Raw genomic sequence first — 16,261 nt, 5'->3', positions numbered from 1 at the left:
AATTTTATATACCTCTATCAAATCTCCCCTCATTCTTCTACGCTCCAGGGAATAAAGTCCTAACCTATTCAACCTTTCTCTGTAACTGAGTTTCTCAAGTTCCGGCAACATCCTTGTAAACCTTCTCTGCACTCTTTCAACCTTATTTATATCCTTCCTGTAATTTGGTAACCAAAACTGAACACAATACTCCTGATTCGGCCTCACCAATGCCTTATACAACCTCATCATAACATTCCAGCTCTTATACTCAATACTTCGATTAATAAAGGCCAATGTACCAAAAGCTCTCTTTACGACCCTATCTACCTGTGACGACACTGTTAGGGAATTTTGTATCTGTATTCCCAGATCCCTCTGTTCCACTGCACTCCTCAGTGCCTTACCATTAACCCTGTATGTTCTACCTTGGTTTGTCCTTCCAACGTGCAATACCTCATACTTGTCAGTATTAAACTCCATCTGCCATTTTTCAGCCCATTTTTCCAGCTGGTCCAAGTCCTTCTGCAGGCTCTGAAAACCTTCCTCACTGTCTACTACACCTCCAATCTTTGTATCATCAGCAAACTTGCTGATCCAATTTACCACATTATCATCCAGATCATTGATATAGATGACAAATAACAATGGACCCAGCACTGATCCCTGTGGCACACCACTAGCCACAGGCCTCCACTCAGAGAAGCAATTCTCTACCACCACTCTCTGGCTTCTTCCATCGAGCCAATGTCTAATCCAATTTACCACCTCTCCATGTATACCTAGCGACTGAATTTTCCTAACTAACCTCCCATGTGGGACCTTGTCAAAGGCCTTACTGAAGTCCATGTAGACAATATCCACTGCCTTCCCTTCATCCACTTTCCTGGTAACCTCCTTGAAAAACTCCAACAGATTGGTCAAACATGACCTACCACGCACAAAGCCATGTTGACTTTCCCTAGTAAGCCCCTGTCTATCCAAATGCTTGTAGATTCTGTCTCTTAGTACTCCCTCCAAAAACTTACCTACTACTGACGTTAAACTCACCAGCCTATAATTTCCCGGATTACTTTTCGATCCTTTTTTAAACAACGGAACAACATGAGCCACTCTCCAATCCTCCAGCGCATCACCCGTAGACAGCGACATTTTAAATATTTCTGCCAGGGCCCCCGCAATTTCAACACTAGTCTCCTTCAAGGTCCGAGGGAACACTCTGTCAGGTCCCGGGGATTTATCCACTTTCATTTTCCTCAAGACAGCAAGCACCTCCTCCTTTTCAATCTGTACAGTTTCCATGGTCTCACTACTTGATTCCCTCAATTCCATAGATTTCATGCCAGCTTCCTCAGTAAATACAGAAGCAAAAAACTTATTTAAGATCGCCCCCATTTCCTTTGGTTCCGCACAAAGCCGACCACTCTGATCTTCAAGAGGACCAATTTTATCCCTTACAATCCTTTTGCTCTTAATATACTTGTAAAAGCTCTTTGGATTATCTTTCTTATTTCTCAGTTCCACCCATAAGGGATCACTAGTCGAGTTCTGCAGTCTGTTCTGATGAAACACTGCCGTGACATTTTCCCTGACTAGTAATGCACCCCTCCTCCTCTAATCCCTCCTGCTCCCTCACATCTAAAACAACGGAACCCCGGAATATTGAGATGCCAGTCCTGCCTTTCCTGCAACCAAGTATCACTAATGGCTACAACAGCGTAATTCCACATGTTGATCCATGCCCTGAGCTCATCCGCCTTTCCTATGATACTTCTTGCATTGGAATATTCACAGCTCAGGACACTAATCGCACCATGCTCAATCTTTGATTTCTGACTCTGGCTGAGGTCGTACCAATATCTGCATCCACAACCTATCCACAAACTATTCTGGCACTCTGGTTCCCGTCCCCTGCAACTCTAGTTTAAACCCCCCTGTGCAGCGCTAACAAACCTTCCCACTAGGATATTAGTCACCCTCCAGTTCAGGTGTAAACCATCCCTTCTGTACAGTTCCCACCTTCCCTGGAAGAGAGCCCAATGATCCAAAAATGTTATGCCCTCCCTCCTACATCAACTCCTTAGCCACGTATTAAACTGTGTAATCTTCCTAGTTCTGGCCTCACTAGCATGTGGATCAGGTAGTAATCCTGAGATCACAGTCCTGGAGATCCCGCCCTTTAAAGGGAGGTGCTGAGTCCCAGATCGAGGAGCTTGGAGATGAGTTTGCTTGGATTTATGACATTGAAGATGGAGTTGTAGACAATAAATAATAGTCAAACATAGTTGTATTTACTGTCCAGATGCTCCAGGAGATGGCATTTGCCAAAGACCCTTTTCAGAAGTAGTGAATTACGGCATCAAGTTTGTCTGGGAGGCTGGAGTTAATGCGTACCATATCTAGTCTCTCAAAGCACTTCATGACTCTGGATGTCGGAGTCATCAGGCAATAGACATTAAGGCTTTTTTTTGTTTTTTCTTAGGTAGTGGGATGATGGTTGCCTTCTTAAAGAAGGTAAGAACATCAGATTGAATCAAAGAGTGGTTAAAAATTGTTTACTTTCAAATAGTGTAGTGTGTTGGAGGAAATTTAGAATTCCTTGACCAAGAAAGCCGTGCTGGGACAGAAAGAATTTTAATCAGAAAGGGAATTAAGAGATTTTGTAAGAGGGCAGGAAAGGGCTGTAAGTTCATTGAATGGCAGAGTTGGCTCTGGAGGACAAATGTTTCTTTCTTCTGCATCGGAGTGAGATATTGATTTTCCATTCATCACACTCAAGGCATGTAAATATTGCCAGGAAAACAGTGTCGAGTAAAATAGTCCATTTAGCTTTTCTTCTGGAAAATATGGTTCCATTTCTGAATTATATTCTGCCTTTGAAAATCATTCTGATTCAGGGCAGATTTCTATTGCTGTGAACGTCAGAAATAAACACCTTGTTTAAAAAAATTAATTACATACTTATGACTAAAGCTGGTAACATATTAGTCATATGGCAACTGCTATCAAATGAACAATCAAAATGAAAGCAAAAGTTTGAACTTAGTGTTTGGCTCTAAATGGCATAATAAAGAGAGTAGGAATGTACACGTGATTGCTCAGTCAGTGAGCTGTTGTTGGCAGAATTTCTGATGGCAATGATTAGGCTTATACAAATGAGATAGATTGGCCACCTGACTGCTGTCACAACAGCCACTTCGTACTCAACATCAGCAAGACCAGGGAATTGATTGTGGGTTTCAAGAAGGGGAAGTTGGGATAACACACACCAGTTCTCACTGAGGAGTCAGCAGTGGAAAGGATAAGCAGCTCCAGTTCCTACACATTGATATCTCTGAGGATCTATTTTGCACCTAAAACACTGATGCAATCATGAAGAAAGCACAGCAGTGGCTCCATTTCATTAAGAATTGAGCAGATTTGCAATGTCTCCAAAGAACACAGAATAGTACAGCACAGTACAGGCCCTTTGAACAATGATGTTGTGTCAACCTTTTAACCTACTCCAAGATCCATTTAATTCTTCCCTCCTGTATAATCCTCCATTTTCCTTTCTTTCATGTGCCTTCTGATTATCTTAAATATCCCTAATGAAACTGCCACAACCACCACACCCAGCAGTGCATTTTATGCAATATCCACTCAACTGTGTAGAAAACTTATCTCTGACATTTCCCCCTATACTTTCCTTCAATCATGTTAAACTATATCCTCTCACATTAAACATTGCCACAATAGGAAAAATATGGCACTGGCTGTCCACTATCTATGCTTCTCATCATCTTAAACTCCACTGTCAAGTTTCCTCTCATTCTCTATGAAGGTTCTCAGTCATCCAGGTCAAGCAGTAGCAAATCAAGGCAACTGGACTTGCTGTGTTGTCCAGAGGACATTTCCACTCTCATCCAAGAGGTTTCTTCAGTCTGATCCATGGACTGTCATTTTCCGGTTTATAAACTGTGAGCTGTATGAAGATATAGCAATCACCTGCAGATCGTTTAGAGTTGTAGAGGTAATAAGAGGGTCATTAGTCTTATCTTTGTGGGAAAGAAGATGTGAACTTTTGTGGAGATACTGGGGTACAGATGTAGGGACTGCATTGTAAGTATTTACCATTGACACCACTCAGTGCCCTAGAGCTCTGAGGCCTTAGTACTGATGACTACCCATATGATGGTTACTTGTTGTTGAAGCTGGAGTTTTCAGAGGCAGATGTGGGAGTAGCTGAGATCTCTGGTATGTTAGTATTAGTCTGTCTGGACCCGGTTGAGAAGCTCCAGTCCACCCAGCTGAAAATAGGTACTGGCAAAATGCTGGGGGTTAACCTTGTGTTAGACTGGCATTCTATCGGGGGGGAAGGGGGTGGAGTTTCGTACTCTCAATCGCTTCATTCCACGGAAACCGGTATAAGCACCAGCCTGATTAGCCTATACGGCTCAGGACAGACTTTAATTCCAACTTCATAATTGTATGTAGTGTATGAATTGTTATTTCTTGCTGACAGGCGATTGCATGGGGCAGTAAATTACACATTATTCACACAAACCGGTGTTCGGGTGGTTGAGACATCCCAACCTCAAGGGTTTGGCAGGACCCAGGTAATATCTACCCTGGAAATAGGGAGACTTGCTTGAGGTACTGATGTACCTGGATGATCTCATAGTGTTAGGGTCCACACTGGATGAGCAAGAGACGAGGCTGCAGAAGGCGCTAGACTGCTTGGAAGCCATAGGGAAGATTTAAAAGCATCATTGGACAAGTGCCAATTCTGTAAGATGTCAGTCAACTATGTCGGACTCAATGTCTCACAGGATGGAGAGGCTACAGACCATCCAAGGTAGAGGAGGTGACCACATGGACAAGGCCCAAGAATGTGAGTGCACTATGTTCATTCCTTGGATTTTGTGGGTACCACTGGAGTCTTGTGAAGGACTACTCCAGAGAAAGCCACTCTTTGAATCAGTTTCTGTGTGGTTACCCGCCCTCGGGGAAGAAGGGGAGGAGAATGAAAAGAGAAGAAGGCAAGGTTGATCTTAGCCATTCAGAGAAAGATAGGATGCAAAATGTGAAGAGGTCTTTCAGCTGCTGAAAGAGTTGCTGACTAACACAGCTGTGCTGGTCTTTGCAAACCCCAGTTGCCATATGTACTGCATACAGACGCCAGCTGTGAGAGCTTTGGCAGTGTTCTGTATCAGGACCAAGGTAAAGGGGTGAGACCTCTGGCTTTTGTCAGCCGGAGTCTATCACCATCCGATCGAAACTACCCTGTACGGGATCCAGTGACGTAATTGTCCAGGATGGCAGCTTAGATCAACAGCTCCTCCAGAAAAACGCATATTTCGCCCCGTTAATCCATCAAATGTAAGATCTTTCAAAAATATCTGAATTGATAAGTGGAGGGGGGGGCAAGAATGGGGACAAAGAATGGAGATAAAGCAGCACCACTGCAGAGCCTATGGAAGAGAGAGGTGCAGCGCGTGGCTCTCCGACATGTGCGCGTGGTGGCGAGGCTGACGCGGGGCCTCGTGCTGGCGAAGCGGCAAATATGATAAAGATTCTGGAAGAGATAAGGGAAGTCCAAAAAGATGTAAAACAGCAACTCAATAATATAAAGTCAGAGCTCGCCAACGTCAATCAGAAAATAGCAGTGGCAGAGACTCGAATTGAGAAGGTGGAAGATCGCGTGCAAAACGTGGAACAGATACTAAGTAAGACGATAAAAATATTAAGTCAACAGGAAATTAAATTGCTTGACCAGGAGGGAAGATCGCGACGGAAAAATATCAGGTTCTATAATGTTCCCGAAGAAGCGGAGGGATTGTCGATGATAGACTTTGTAGAAACGTTGCTGCGGGAAGTGCTGGAGATTCCTTCGACTACTGAGATTGAAATTGAGAGGGTGCATCACTCGCTCATCCCACGACCTCCCGGAGACAGTCAAAGTAAACTGTGCTCACTGGTACTTAAATTCCTTCGGTTCAAGAGCAAGGCGGAGATTCTACGAAGGGCCTGGGGTAAGAAAAGGGTTTTTTGGAACGGGAAGTTAATATACTTTGATTATGTTTACCCCCCGTCCATTTCTGTGTAATGGACATAGATTTTTTAACTTACTTTTATAGGTACTGCTGCAGGGGCCCTCAACTCACAGGCTGGAGGGGCTATCCCCCACGGCTAGGTGTTTCTTCTAGCTCAACCCAGGGTCATCTGGAGACCCCAGCCTTGGAATCACACCATCGTTACTTGTTGTTAATTAATTCACGTTTGTTGGCTCTTATTTGTTCAGGGAGTAGATCGATTAAATTATATTCTGTAAATTTCAATGATGTACTAACAGATAAATACACGTGGCTAAGGACAAAGTAAAGTTCATTTCTTTTAATGTCAATGGGTTGTTGAATCCAGTCAAGTGCAGTAAAATTCTATCAAAAATGAAAAAAGAACAAGCCCATGTAGTATATTTACAGGAAACTCACTTAAGTGATAATGAGCATTGAAAATTAAAGAGAATAGGCTTCACTAATTCGTTTTTCTCCTCATATAAATCAGGACATGGAAAAGGAGTTGCTATTCTCATCTCGAGCAAGCTAAATTTTGAAAAAGTGTTCAAAATTGGAGATAAGGACAGCAGATATATTCTGGTAAGGGGGAAGATAGATGGAAATCCAGTTACTTTATTGAATATATACGCACCCCCAGGAAGTGATATTAGTTTCTTCCAGAAAATTACAAATATTATGGTAACAGAAACAAAAGGTCTCTTGATATGTGGGGGAGACTTAAATTTACAATTACAACCAAAGTTAGACTCTTCCAATAGAAAAACTTATGAAACAAGGTCCTTATGTAAGAAAGTTAACACTCTTTTGAGGATGTTGGTCTAATTGATTTATGGAGGGACCTTTTCCTCGACAGAAGGATTACACTCATTATTCTGCCCCCCCCCCCATTCTGTATATACAAGAATAGACTATTTCATAACATTTGGAAAAGATAGAGACAAAATAATCACCTGTGGAATTGGGACAGTAGATGTAAGTGACCATTCACCCTTATATTTATCTGTTGATTTTGACCTACAACCAAAGAATACTATTTGGAAACTAAACGCAAGTCTACTCAATGATCCCTATTTTAAGGAAAAAATTAAAAAAGAAATTGACGTTTACTTAGAATTCAATGATAATGGAGTGGTTTCACCTCCCATTCTATGGGATACTCTGAAGGCTGTCTTAAGAGGGAAGATTATAGCGATATCTTCATATAAGAAAAAAATAAGGAATAAACATTAGAGTAATTACAAAATAAGCTGAAAGAACTAAAAAAAACACAAACTGAGTTTGGCACAGGATACACTAGAGGAAACTAAAAAAATTAGGTATGAGATTAATAGTTTGGCCACACAGGAAATTAGAAAAAAATTAATGTTTCTGAAACAGAGACACTATGAAGGTGGATCTAAATCTATGAAAATACTGGCGTGGAAACTGAAAATAAAATTGCAGAAAATACAATTCATAGAATTAGGGATCCAAGAACAAAAGTGATAAAAAATAAGCTAAGTGATATTCAAGAAGCTTTTGAAATGCTTTACAAAACTCTATATTCCAAAGTTCCAAGGGGAAACTTAACCCAAATTGACACCTTCCTGAATTCTTTAGAGTTACCCACGTTAAGCAAAGAACAAAATAAAACGATGACTGCTGACATAACTGAGTGGTATAAAGAGTTTAGAAGTGAGTTACTCCCACACTGAACTGGGCCCTGAGAAAGGCGCAAATGCCACCCAGCTGGAAGGAGGTGATAATCTCCGCTATACCGAAAGAAGGCAAGGATAAATTGGAATGTGGGTCATTTAGACCAGTCTCTAATCTTAATGTGGATTATAGAATATTTACCTCCATCATGGCCAGACGATTCGAGAGTTTCTACATAATGATCAGACAGGTTTTATACAACAACGCCAAACTCAAGACAATCTACGAAGGACACTTCACATTATGGATCATATAAAAAATGAAATTGAAGCAATACTGATAAGCGTGGACGCTGAAAAGGCATTTGATTTGGTTAATTGGAATTTTCTTTACAGAGTTTTACATAGATTTGGTCTACATGACACAATTATTAAAAGTATACAGGCACTATACAACAATCCTACTGCCAGGATTAAAATCAATAGAATATTTATCTAATAGTTTTACCCTAGAAAGTGGCACGAGACAGGGTTGTGCATGGCCACCGCTATTCTTCGCAGTATATCTGGAACCATTAGCTCAATACATCAGACAAAACGAAGATATCAGGGGAATTACTATTAAAGGGACAGAGCATAAATTGGCCTGTTACACGGATGACATTTTGATCTATCTATGGCAATCAACATACTCTTTACCTAAATTGATGCAATCCTTTGAAAAGTATAGCCAATTATCAGGATATGTGGGCACGTGGCCAAGTGGTTAAGGCATTGGACTGGCAATCTGAAGGTCGTGAGTTCAATCCCAAGCTGATGCAGCGTGTTGCGTCCTTGAGCAAGGCACTTAACCACACTGTTGCCAAGCTGTATCAGCCCTTGCCCTTCCCTTGGACAACATCAGTGCCGTGGAGAGGGGAGACTTGCAGCATGGGCAACTGCCGGTCTTCCATACAACCTTGCCCAGGCCTGAGCCCTGGAGAGTGAAGACTTTCCAGGCGCAGATCCATGGTCTCAAAAGACTAACGGATGCCTTAAATCAGGATAGAAGATCAACATAGATAAAACCCAACTACTTTCATATAACTATAGCCCACCAAGAGAAATTGAAAGTAGATATCCTTGGGCATGGCAAACAGAGTCCGTCAAATATTTGGACATCATTATGCCAAAAGATTTGGCAAAATTATCAGAATGCAATTATCAGCCTATATATAAAACAATTAAGGAAGATATAACAAGGTGGATCCTAATTCCTTTTCTTGGTCTCAGTTCAAGGATTAAATCTATTAAAATGAATATACTGCCCAGTCTACTATGTCTTTTTCAGACCCTAGCAATAGAGATTAACCAAAATCAATTCAATGAATGGAACAAGATGCTATCAAGATACACGAAGTGTATATGGCAAGGTTAAAGGACGAGGGTTCATCTCGAAACTTTGCAATTAGCCAAGGAAAAGGGGGGGATGGGGCCTACCTTCTCTTAGAGATTATTATTTTGCAGCACAGTTGAGAGCCGTGATCTGCTGGTGCAACACATCATATGACACTCAATGGAAAAACATTGAGGAGAGGATACTTTCCATCCCCATACAGGCAATTTTGGCTGATACAACCTACAGTGTTACATAAATAATATTGATAACCCCTGGGTGAAATGGACTCTTAAAATATGGAAAACTATTATAAAAAAATATAAACTAGAGAGAGACATTGCAATTCTTAAATGATGTGCATATGACTCGGATTTTACGCCGAATAAACTAGATGCTAGATTTAAACACAGGACAGCAAAAGGAATAACAGCTATTTGCAATTTCATGCAAGAAGGAACACTGTTCAGTTTTGAAACGCTCAAAGAGAAACACTTATTAGAAAAACAAGACTTTTACCGGTATTTACAGATGTGACAGTATGGGACGGTTAAAAATGTAACTAAGGCAAGTACATGTCTGATAGAGCGATTTAAAAAAGCATATAATTCACACAACAGTAATAAAATCATTTCAAGCATGTATAAGGGTTTGTCAAATCTTAAAACACATTCAACTTCATACATTAAAACAAAATGGGAGAAGGAAGGAGGAATAATAATATCTGAGGAAGACTGGACAATAATATGGAGGTATCAATGGAAGTGTACCAGTTCACAGAAATGGAGGGAGTTCGGGTAGACAAATTTGATAAGATATTTTATTACACCCTCTCAGAAATCCCATTATGATGGTAACCCCACTGTATGCTGAAGAAATTGTGGAAATCGAAACGCAAAATATTATCATATTTTCTGGGAATGCCCCGTTATCAAAGACTATTGGAGTGCGATACATAATGCCCTACAAGACATATTTAAATGTGAAATACACTTAGAGAGTAAGATCATATATTTTGGGTATATACCTCAAGAATGGTTGAAAAGAGATAAATATTTAATGAATGTACTGCTAGTGGCTGGTAAAAAGACCCTTACCAGGAAATGGTTATCACAGGAGAGCCCAATTTTAAATGTATGGATGGAAATTACAATGGACATTTACAAAATGGAGAAGATAACAGCATCTGTTAATCATCAGTTGGAACAATTTTATTCATACTGGAAAAAATGGTTTAACTACATAACACCCCATAGGCCTGATGTTATTCTCAGAAGTCAATGAATATGTTGTAAAAAAAAAAATCACTCCCTACTCTGTACATAGTTTTCTTCTTTCAATTGTTCTTTCTTTCCTCTCATTTCTATAAGTGTATACCTCAGATAAATATTATGTGGAGATTTGTGACAAATATGATTATATGATATATATCTACAGTATCTGAAATACATATTATGGAAATGTTTGTTTGATGATGAAATTCAATAACAAACAAATTACAAAAAAAAAGAAACTAGCCTGAACACATATTGGAGTTTCTGTCATTGAAATGGGCTGTGTTGGATAAGTTTAGTGTCTATCAATATGATGCCAAGTTTGAACTGAGAACTAACAACAATCCACTAACTTGTTTCCTGACCTTGGCGAAGTTGGATATCACAGGTTTTCAATGGTTGGTGGCATTGTCTGCTAATGATTTCAGCCTTCAACATCGGCATCAAGTCAGAACATTGATGCAAATACATTGTCCTGACGTTCGAATGAGGTGCCGGACATGGATTGAGGATGGGAAGGTGTTCCTGCCTCTGGAAGCAATGTGCTAGTTTTCCTCAGTGGGGAAATAAGAGGCAGGAATTTGGCATGGGAGAGCTGTGGATCTTTTGGGAGCTTCTAGTCATGCCATTCCACAAGTATATTGCAACTTGACCACTCTGGGTATGAAACAGCTGCCTGCCTTGTGTCCTGCAGAAATGGCAGCAGCCCAAGATGTCCCTTGTATAGGTGCCATTTGGTCATCTGTTGTCAAAGGAGATGTGGCCCAAGGTGAGAAGACAAAGCACTCTGCAATACCCTTACTGACGAGAGAATGGGACAATCTGGAGTTAAGGAAGAAAGTTTTATACAGGGTTATGTCTCCTCCAGACAGGCCTTGGCATTCCCAGTTGGTTTTGACTGAGAGGTACCGGAGTATTGTACTAAAGTCACTTCATGATTATTCAGGTCATTTGGGGTTTGACAAGACCCACAGGTTGGTACAAGACCGGTGCTATTGGCCCCGAATGAAACCTGAGGTTGAAGAATACTGTAAGTCGTGCATCTGATGTATTTGGAGGAAAACACTGCCTACGAGAGTTGCTCCATTATCTCATTTACAAAGCACGGGACCACTGTAGTTAGTGTGTTTGGATCTCCTCTCCATAGAGCCTGATTCCAGTAACGTTGGAAATGTCTTGGATCACGACACCTGATATGCTCAAACTTCCCTACAAAGGATCAGAGAGCAGCCACAGTTGCCAAAATGTTATGGGCAAAGTATTTTGTTCTTTATGGACTCCCAGGAATAGTCCACAGGGATTAGGGAAGGGATTTTTGTGAGTTAGCTCATACATCAGATACTGAGCATACTTAGAGAAGGGAAGTCAAGGACCACGCCATATCAGCCTCAGGGTGATCCTCAGCCTAAAAGTTTCAATGGGACATTGTTAGACATGCTTGAACTCTGGATGCCAACAAAAAGAACAAGTGGAGTCAGCATATAGGACATTTGGTACACCGTTACAACTATACACAGAATAAAGCTACTGGCTACTTGCCATACTATTTGACGTTCGGACATGAAGCGAGATTACCTGTGTATATCTGTTTTGATTACCCATGTATATCTGTTTTGGAGCCAACAGTGAAGACTTTCTGCAGAAAAAGTAACTCAATGTATGTGTCTGGAATGAAGAAAGATCTGCAAAGAGCTTGTGATCTAGCAGTGGATTCTGTTACCAAGCAAAACCAAGGAAACAAGAGGAGATATGATCAAAAGATTAGGTTCACTAAGCTGATGCCTGGAGACAGAGTTTTAATAAGAAATTTGGAGATACCAGGTATGCATGCATTGGTCGACTGCTGGGTGTCCACCCCTATAGTAGTGGAGAGCCAGATGCCAATTTGCCAGTTTCCAGGTGAAGCCAGAAAATGGGAATGGTCCTGTCAAAATTCACAATCAGAATCACCTTCTTCCTTTAGGGCATGAAGTACGTGTTGACCCGGACTCTGACACAGAACTGCAGCTGGTCAGAGAATTCTGCACAGACAGAGAATAGAAAGGCAAACTGCTGACAATAGTGTGATTTCAGTGGAAAGACCTGAAAATGGCCAACCACTGAATACAGTACAGACTCAGAGGATGAGGAAATGGGAGTATTGTTTGACTAATATGCAAACTCCCCAAGATTTGATGAAGAGATTTCTACCAGTGGACAGTCCAACATGATAATTGACAGTGAGGGCAAAATGGGCTCCAATACAATTGAGGATGAAGCTGAATTCATCTGGTGGCTGGGGGTCCTGTGTCAAAGTGATAGATAGGGTCAGGCAACCATGAGTGAACAGGAACAGTCACAAGAAGTTCCTGAGGCTGCAGAAGCTGAAGAAAAGATAAGTTCTCAAGAGCCAAGAAAGCCCTCAGAAAGGCTGGTATATGATGCACTGGATAAACAGTGTAGCATCCATCCCAATCGTGAGATCTGTTACTGCCATTTTCAGAAATCACAAAATTTATTTGAATATTGTGTTATTAATGATTTACTAAATTTTAAAGACATGAGGACATGAATATTTTTGGTGGGTGGAAAATGGAATGCCCTGTTTAAGATTTCTACTGTTTTGCTGTGAGGTATTTTATTTTTGCAGTTTTCTGTAAAAATAGTGTGTCCTCAAGTTAAGAGTATTGTGGCTTCAGCTAAAGAAAAGTAGTCATGTTGTCCAACTGAGGAGTGTTGTGTCAGGAGTGGGATGGCAAGGAACACTCCCGAGAGCTGGGTGGGAAGAGTTTTCTGAAGGACAGCAATCTGGTTTGGGGTCTTTTCTGGTGGGAGGTATAGACAGAATTCCACCAGGGAAGATGCCTGGAGGGTCCCATCCAAAGGCAGGGGGACCCTTTTGCAAAGAGTGCCTCTCGAGGCGGAGAAATCCAAGAAGGGAAGTTCTGCTTGTGGTGGGTGATGAGAATTCAGTGCCATGAGTGAAGCAATCACCCAGCTACTACAGAACTGAGCACCAATCCTTTTGTAACAGTTAGACTGGTTTAACTGTAATGGGCCCTTTTAGCTTTATTTTTGTTTCTCTGTTAACTGTTCTATAAAGTTGAAAATTGGTAAATATGCTTTCTATCAAATGTTATGCTGTTGTACGATCTGTCATTTCTGGGCCACTGATAACTGTGTATGGGCAGTACTTACACAGCATTCGCTCTTACTGAGATTCCTTTAATTGGAACATCCCGACGTTCCTGTTTGGTTGAACCCCAAATCATACTGACATTGACTCTGAAAGGCAGCCTTCTCATCGCTAAGTCAGATGGCTATTTGCAGAGTTAACTGACGAGCCAAGTTAGTGTACGAGGCCCGGTGAGAGTATTGCTCTTGTAAACCCTGTCTCTATGCATCCTCTCCAATAGTTTGACCACAATTGTCTCACTGGTCTGTAATTCCTAGGGAAATCCCTCGTACCTTTCTTGAACAAAAGAGTAACATTTACCACCTTCAGAACATTTGGTTTATCTCCTGTGGCCAAAGAAAATGCAAAGAACATCAAAAAGGTGAAGCAATCGCTTCCCTCACCTGCAATTGGAATCTGAGGTATTTTCCGTTCTGCTTCAGGGACTAACCTATCCTGAAGATATTCAAAAGTTCCAGCACATCCTCTTTCTTAATTTTGTCATGTTCCAGCATATCAGCCCCACATTTGCCAGGGTTCTCTCACCAGTGAATACTGAGACAAAGTATTCTTGAAGGGCCGCCCCCACTTCCTCTGATTCCAGACGCACGTTTCCTCTTTTAACCCTGATTGATCCTACGCACACTGTGGTCATGCTTCTGTTCTTCACCTACCATTTTCCCTTATCTACTTGCCGAGGTCTTCTCAGGTCCTCTTCTAACTTTCCTAAATCCGTTCTTAAGCTACTTCCTAGCTACCTTATAACTCTGTTATAAAGTTGCCACAATGAGCCCGGCCTGATCTTTGCTTCCATATCCTTAAGTATATTTCCTTCTTCCTCTGTATCAGATGTTCCACACCTCTTGTCAGCCGTGATTGCTTCACTGATTATCCTTTCCTTGCCTCAATGTGACAAACCTATCCGGAACCCCATGCAGCTGCTCCGTAAAGTATCTCCACATTTCCAATGTGCACTTCCCTGAGAACATCCGTTCACACTTTAAAGATCAAAGTACAAAATTCAAAGTAAAATTTATTATCAGAGTACACACATGTCACCTCATAAGATTCTTTTTCTATGAGGCCCAGTGAGAGTGTTTGGAAATCTATAGAACAGTAACTGAACCCCAAATCATACCGAAGCCAGACTGTATTGCTTATGAAATGCAGCATTCTCACTGAGTCTCATGGGTATTAGCAGAGTTAGCTAACGAGCCAAGTTGGTGTACGAGGCCCGGTGAGAGTGTTCGGAAATCTATAGAACAGTAACTGTAAAGGGGATCAATGGACAACAATCTGTGCCAATGCATATATAAATATGTTTCCAAGTTCCTGCCTAATAGCATCGCAATTAGTCTTTACCCAATTAAATACTTCCCCATCGCGTCTGCTCCTATTGCTGTCCAGGCTATCAAAGTTCAAAGTAAATTTATCATCTATGTAATATATATCACCTTGAAATTCATTTTCTTATGGACAGTCATAGTAAATACAAAAAAACACAATAGAATCAATGAAAAGCCGCCCACTACAAGACAGGCAAACTAACAATGCGCGAAAGCCAGAAACTCTGCCAAAACTAAAAGAAGAAAAAGAAAAAGGTCAGGGAGTAATAAAAGTCATGTAGTTGTGGTTGTTGTCTCCAAAATGCTCACTCACCAAGAGATCTGTCCCATGATTATGTTCCTTGTCTGGTTCTAGATCCAGTAAGGCTACTCCTCTGGAAAACATGTTGACTATTACCAATATATACTTAATCCTCCTTTCAGCAGGCATATGTACAAAGTCAATTTTCAGGGGATTACCATTGTTGAGTGATGGCATGCTGCATCCCTCCTTTGCCCATGTGAGCCTGGCCATATGCCAGGCGAGCTAGGGGCAAAAATAAGCTATGCGGGCACACTATTCGGCCATCTGGGTGATGCCATATCCCTGTATTCTGGTGACATGCAGATTTGCTCCAGGCACATTTCTCTTGCTGTGAAGAAGATCTTGGGCTTCCTGAAACTGCTGGGTGTCAATACACACAGGGAGCTCCTTCGCTCCCGTTTCAACCCGAGGGGTCTACAGCACAGGCTGTCGCTGAAGGGCCTCCTGTTTTGCTATCATGTCTGCAGACTGATTTCCTTGGAGACATTTTCGGCTGAGTTGTGTGCCTCGCATTTAATTATTACTGAAGTCTGTGGCAACTGTATAGCTTCTAAAAGTACGAAGGAGGCATATTTAATCACTTTCCCCGACGAGGTGACAAAATCCTCTATTTTTCCACAATTGCCCAAAGTCATGTGCTATCCCAAACGCATAACGTGAGTCGGAATAAACATTGGCAGCTTTTCCTCAGGCCAAAATGCAAGCAAGCTTGGGTAACGGCATAGAGTTCTGCTGCCTGCGTTGATGTTCCTATTGTCAAGGCAAAAGCTTCTACTACCTTGTGGGGAATTACTATAGCATGCTCTGCCAGCAACAGATCATCTCTTGGGCAGTGCAAAGAGCCATCTGTGAAAAGACTTAAATCAGGGTTATCAATAGGTTCGCTTCTCAGATCTGGTGGGAGAGTAGTAGCGGCTTCCACTGCGAGCAGACAGTCATGGTCATCCCCATCCAGCTGTGCAGATGGTAATGGAACAAAAGTAGCTGGATTAACAGCCGGAGATCTTTTGTCCATACAGTTGGATGGAGAGAGAAGAATCACCTCATAACTTCCCTAATATTGATTGGCGCCTGATTAGTTCCAAGGGTTTAGATGGGGCAGAGTTTGTTGAGTGTGTCCAGGACGGATTCCTGTC

This window comes from Mobula hypostoma, chromosome 3 (assembly GCF_963921235.1).
Source record: "Mobula hypostoma chromosome 3, sMobHyp1.1, whole genome shotgun sequence".
NCBI lineage: Eukaryota > Metazoa > Chordata > Chondrichthyes > Myliobatiformes > Myliobatidae > Mobula > Mobula hypostoma.
Note: the sequence above shows the minus strand (reverse complement) of the source record.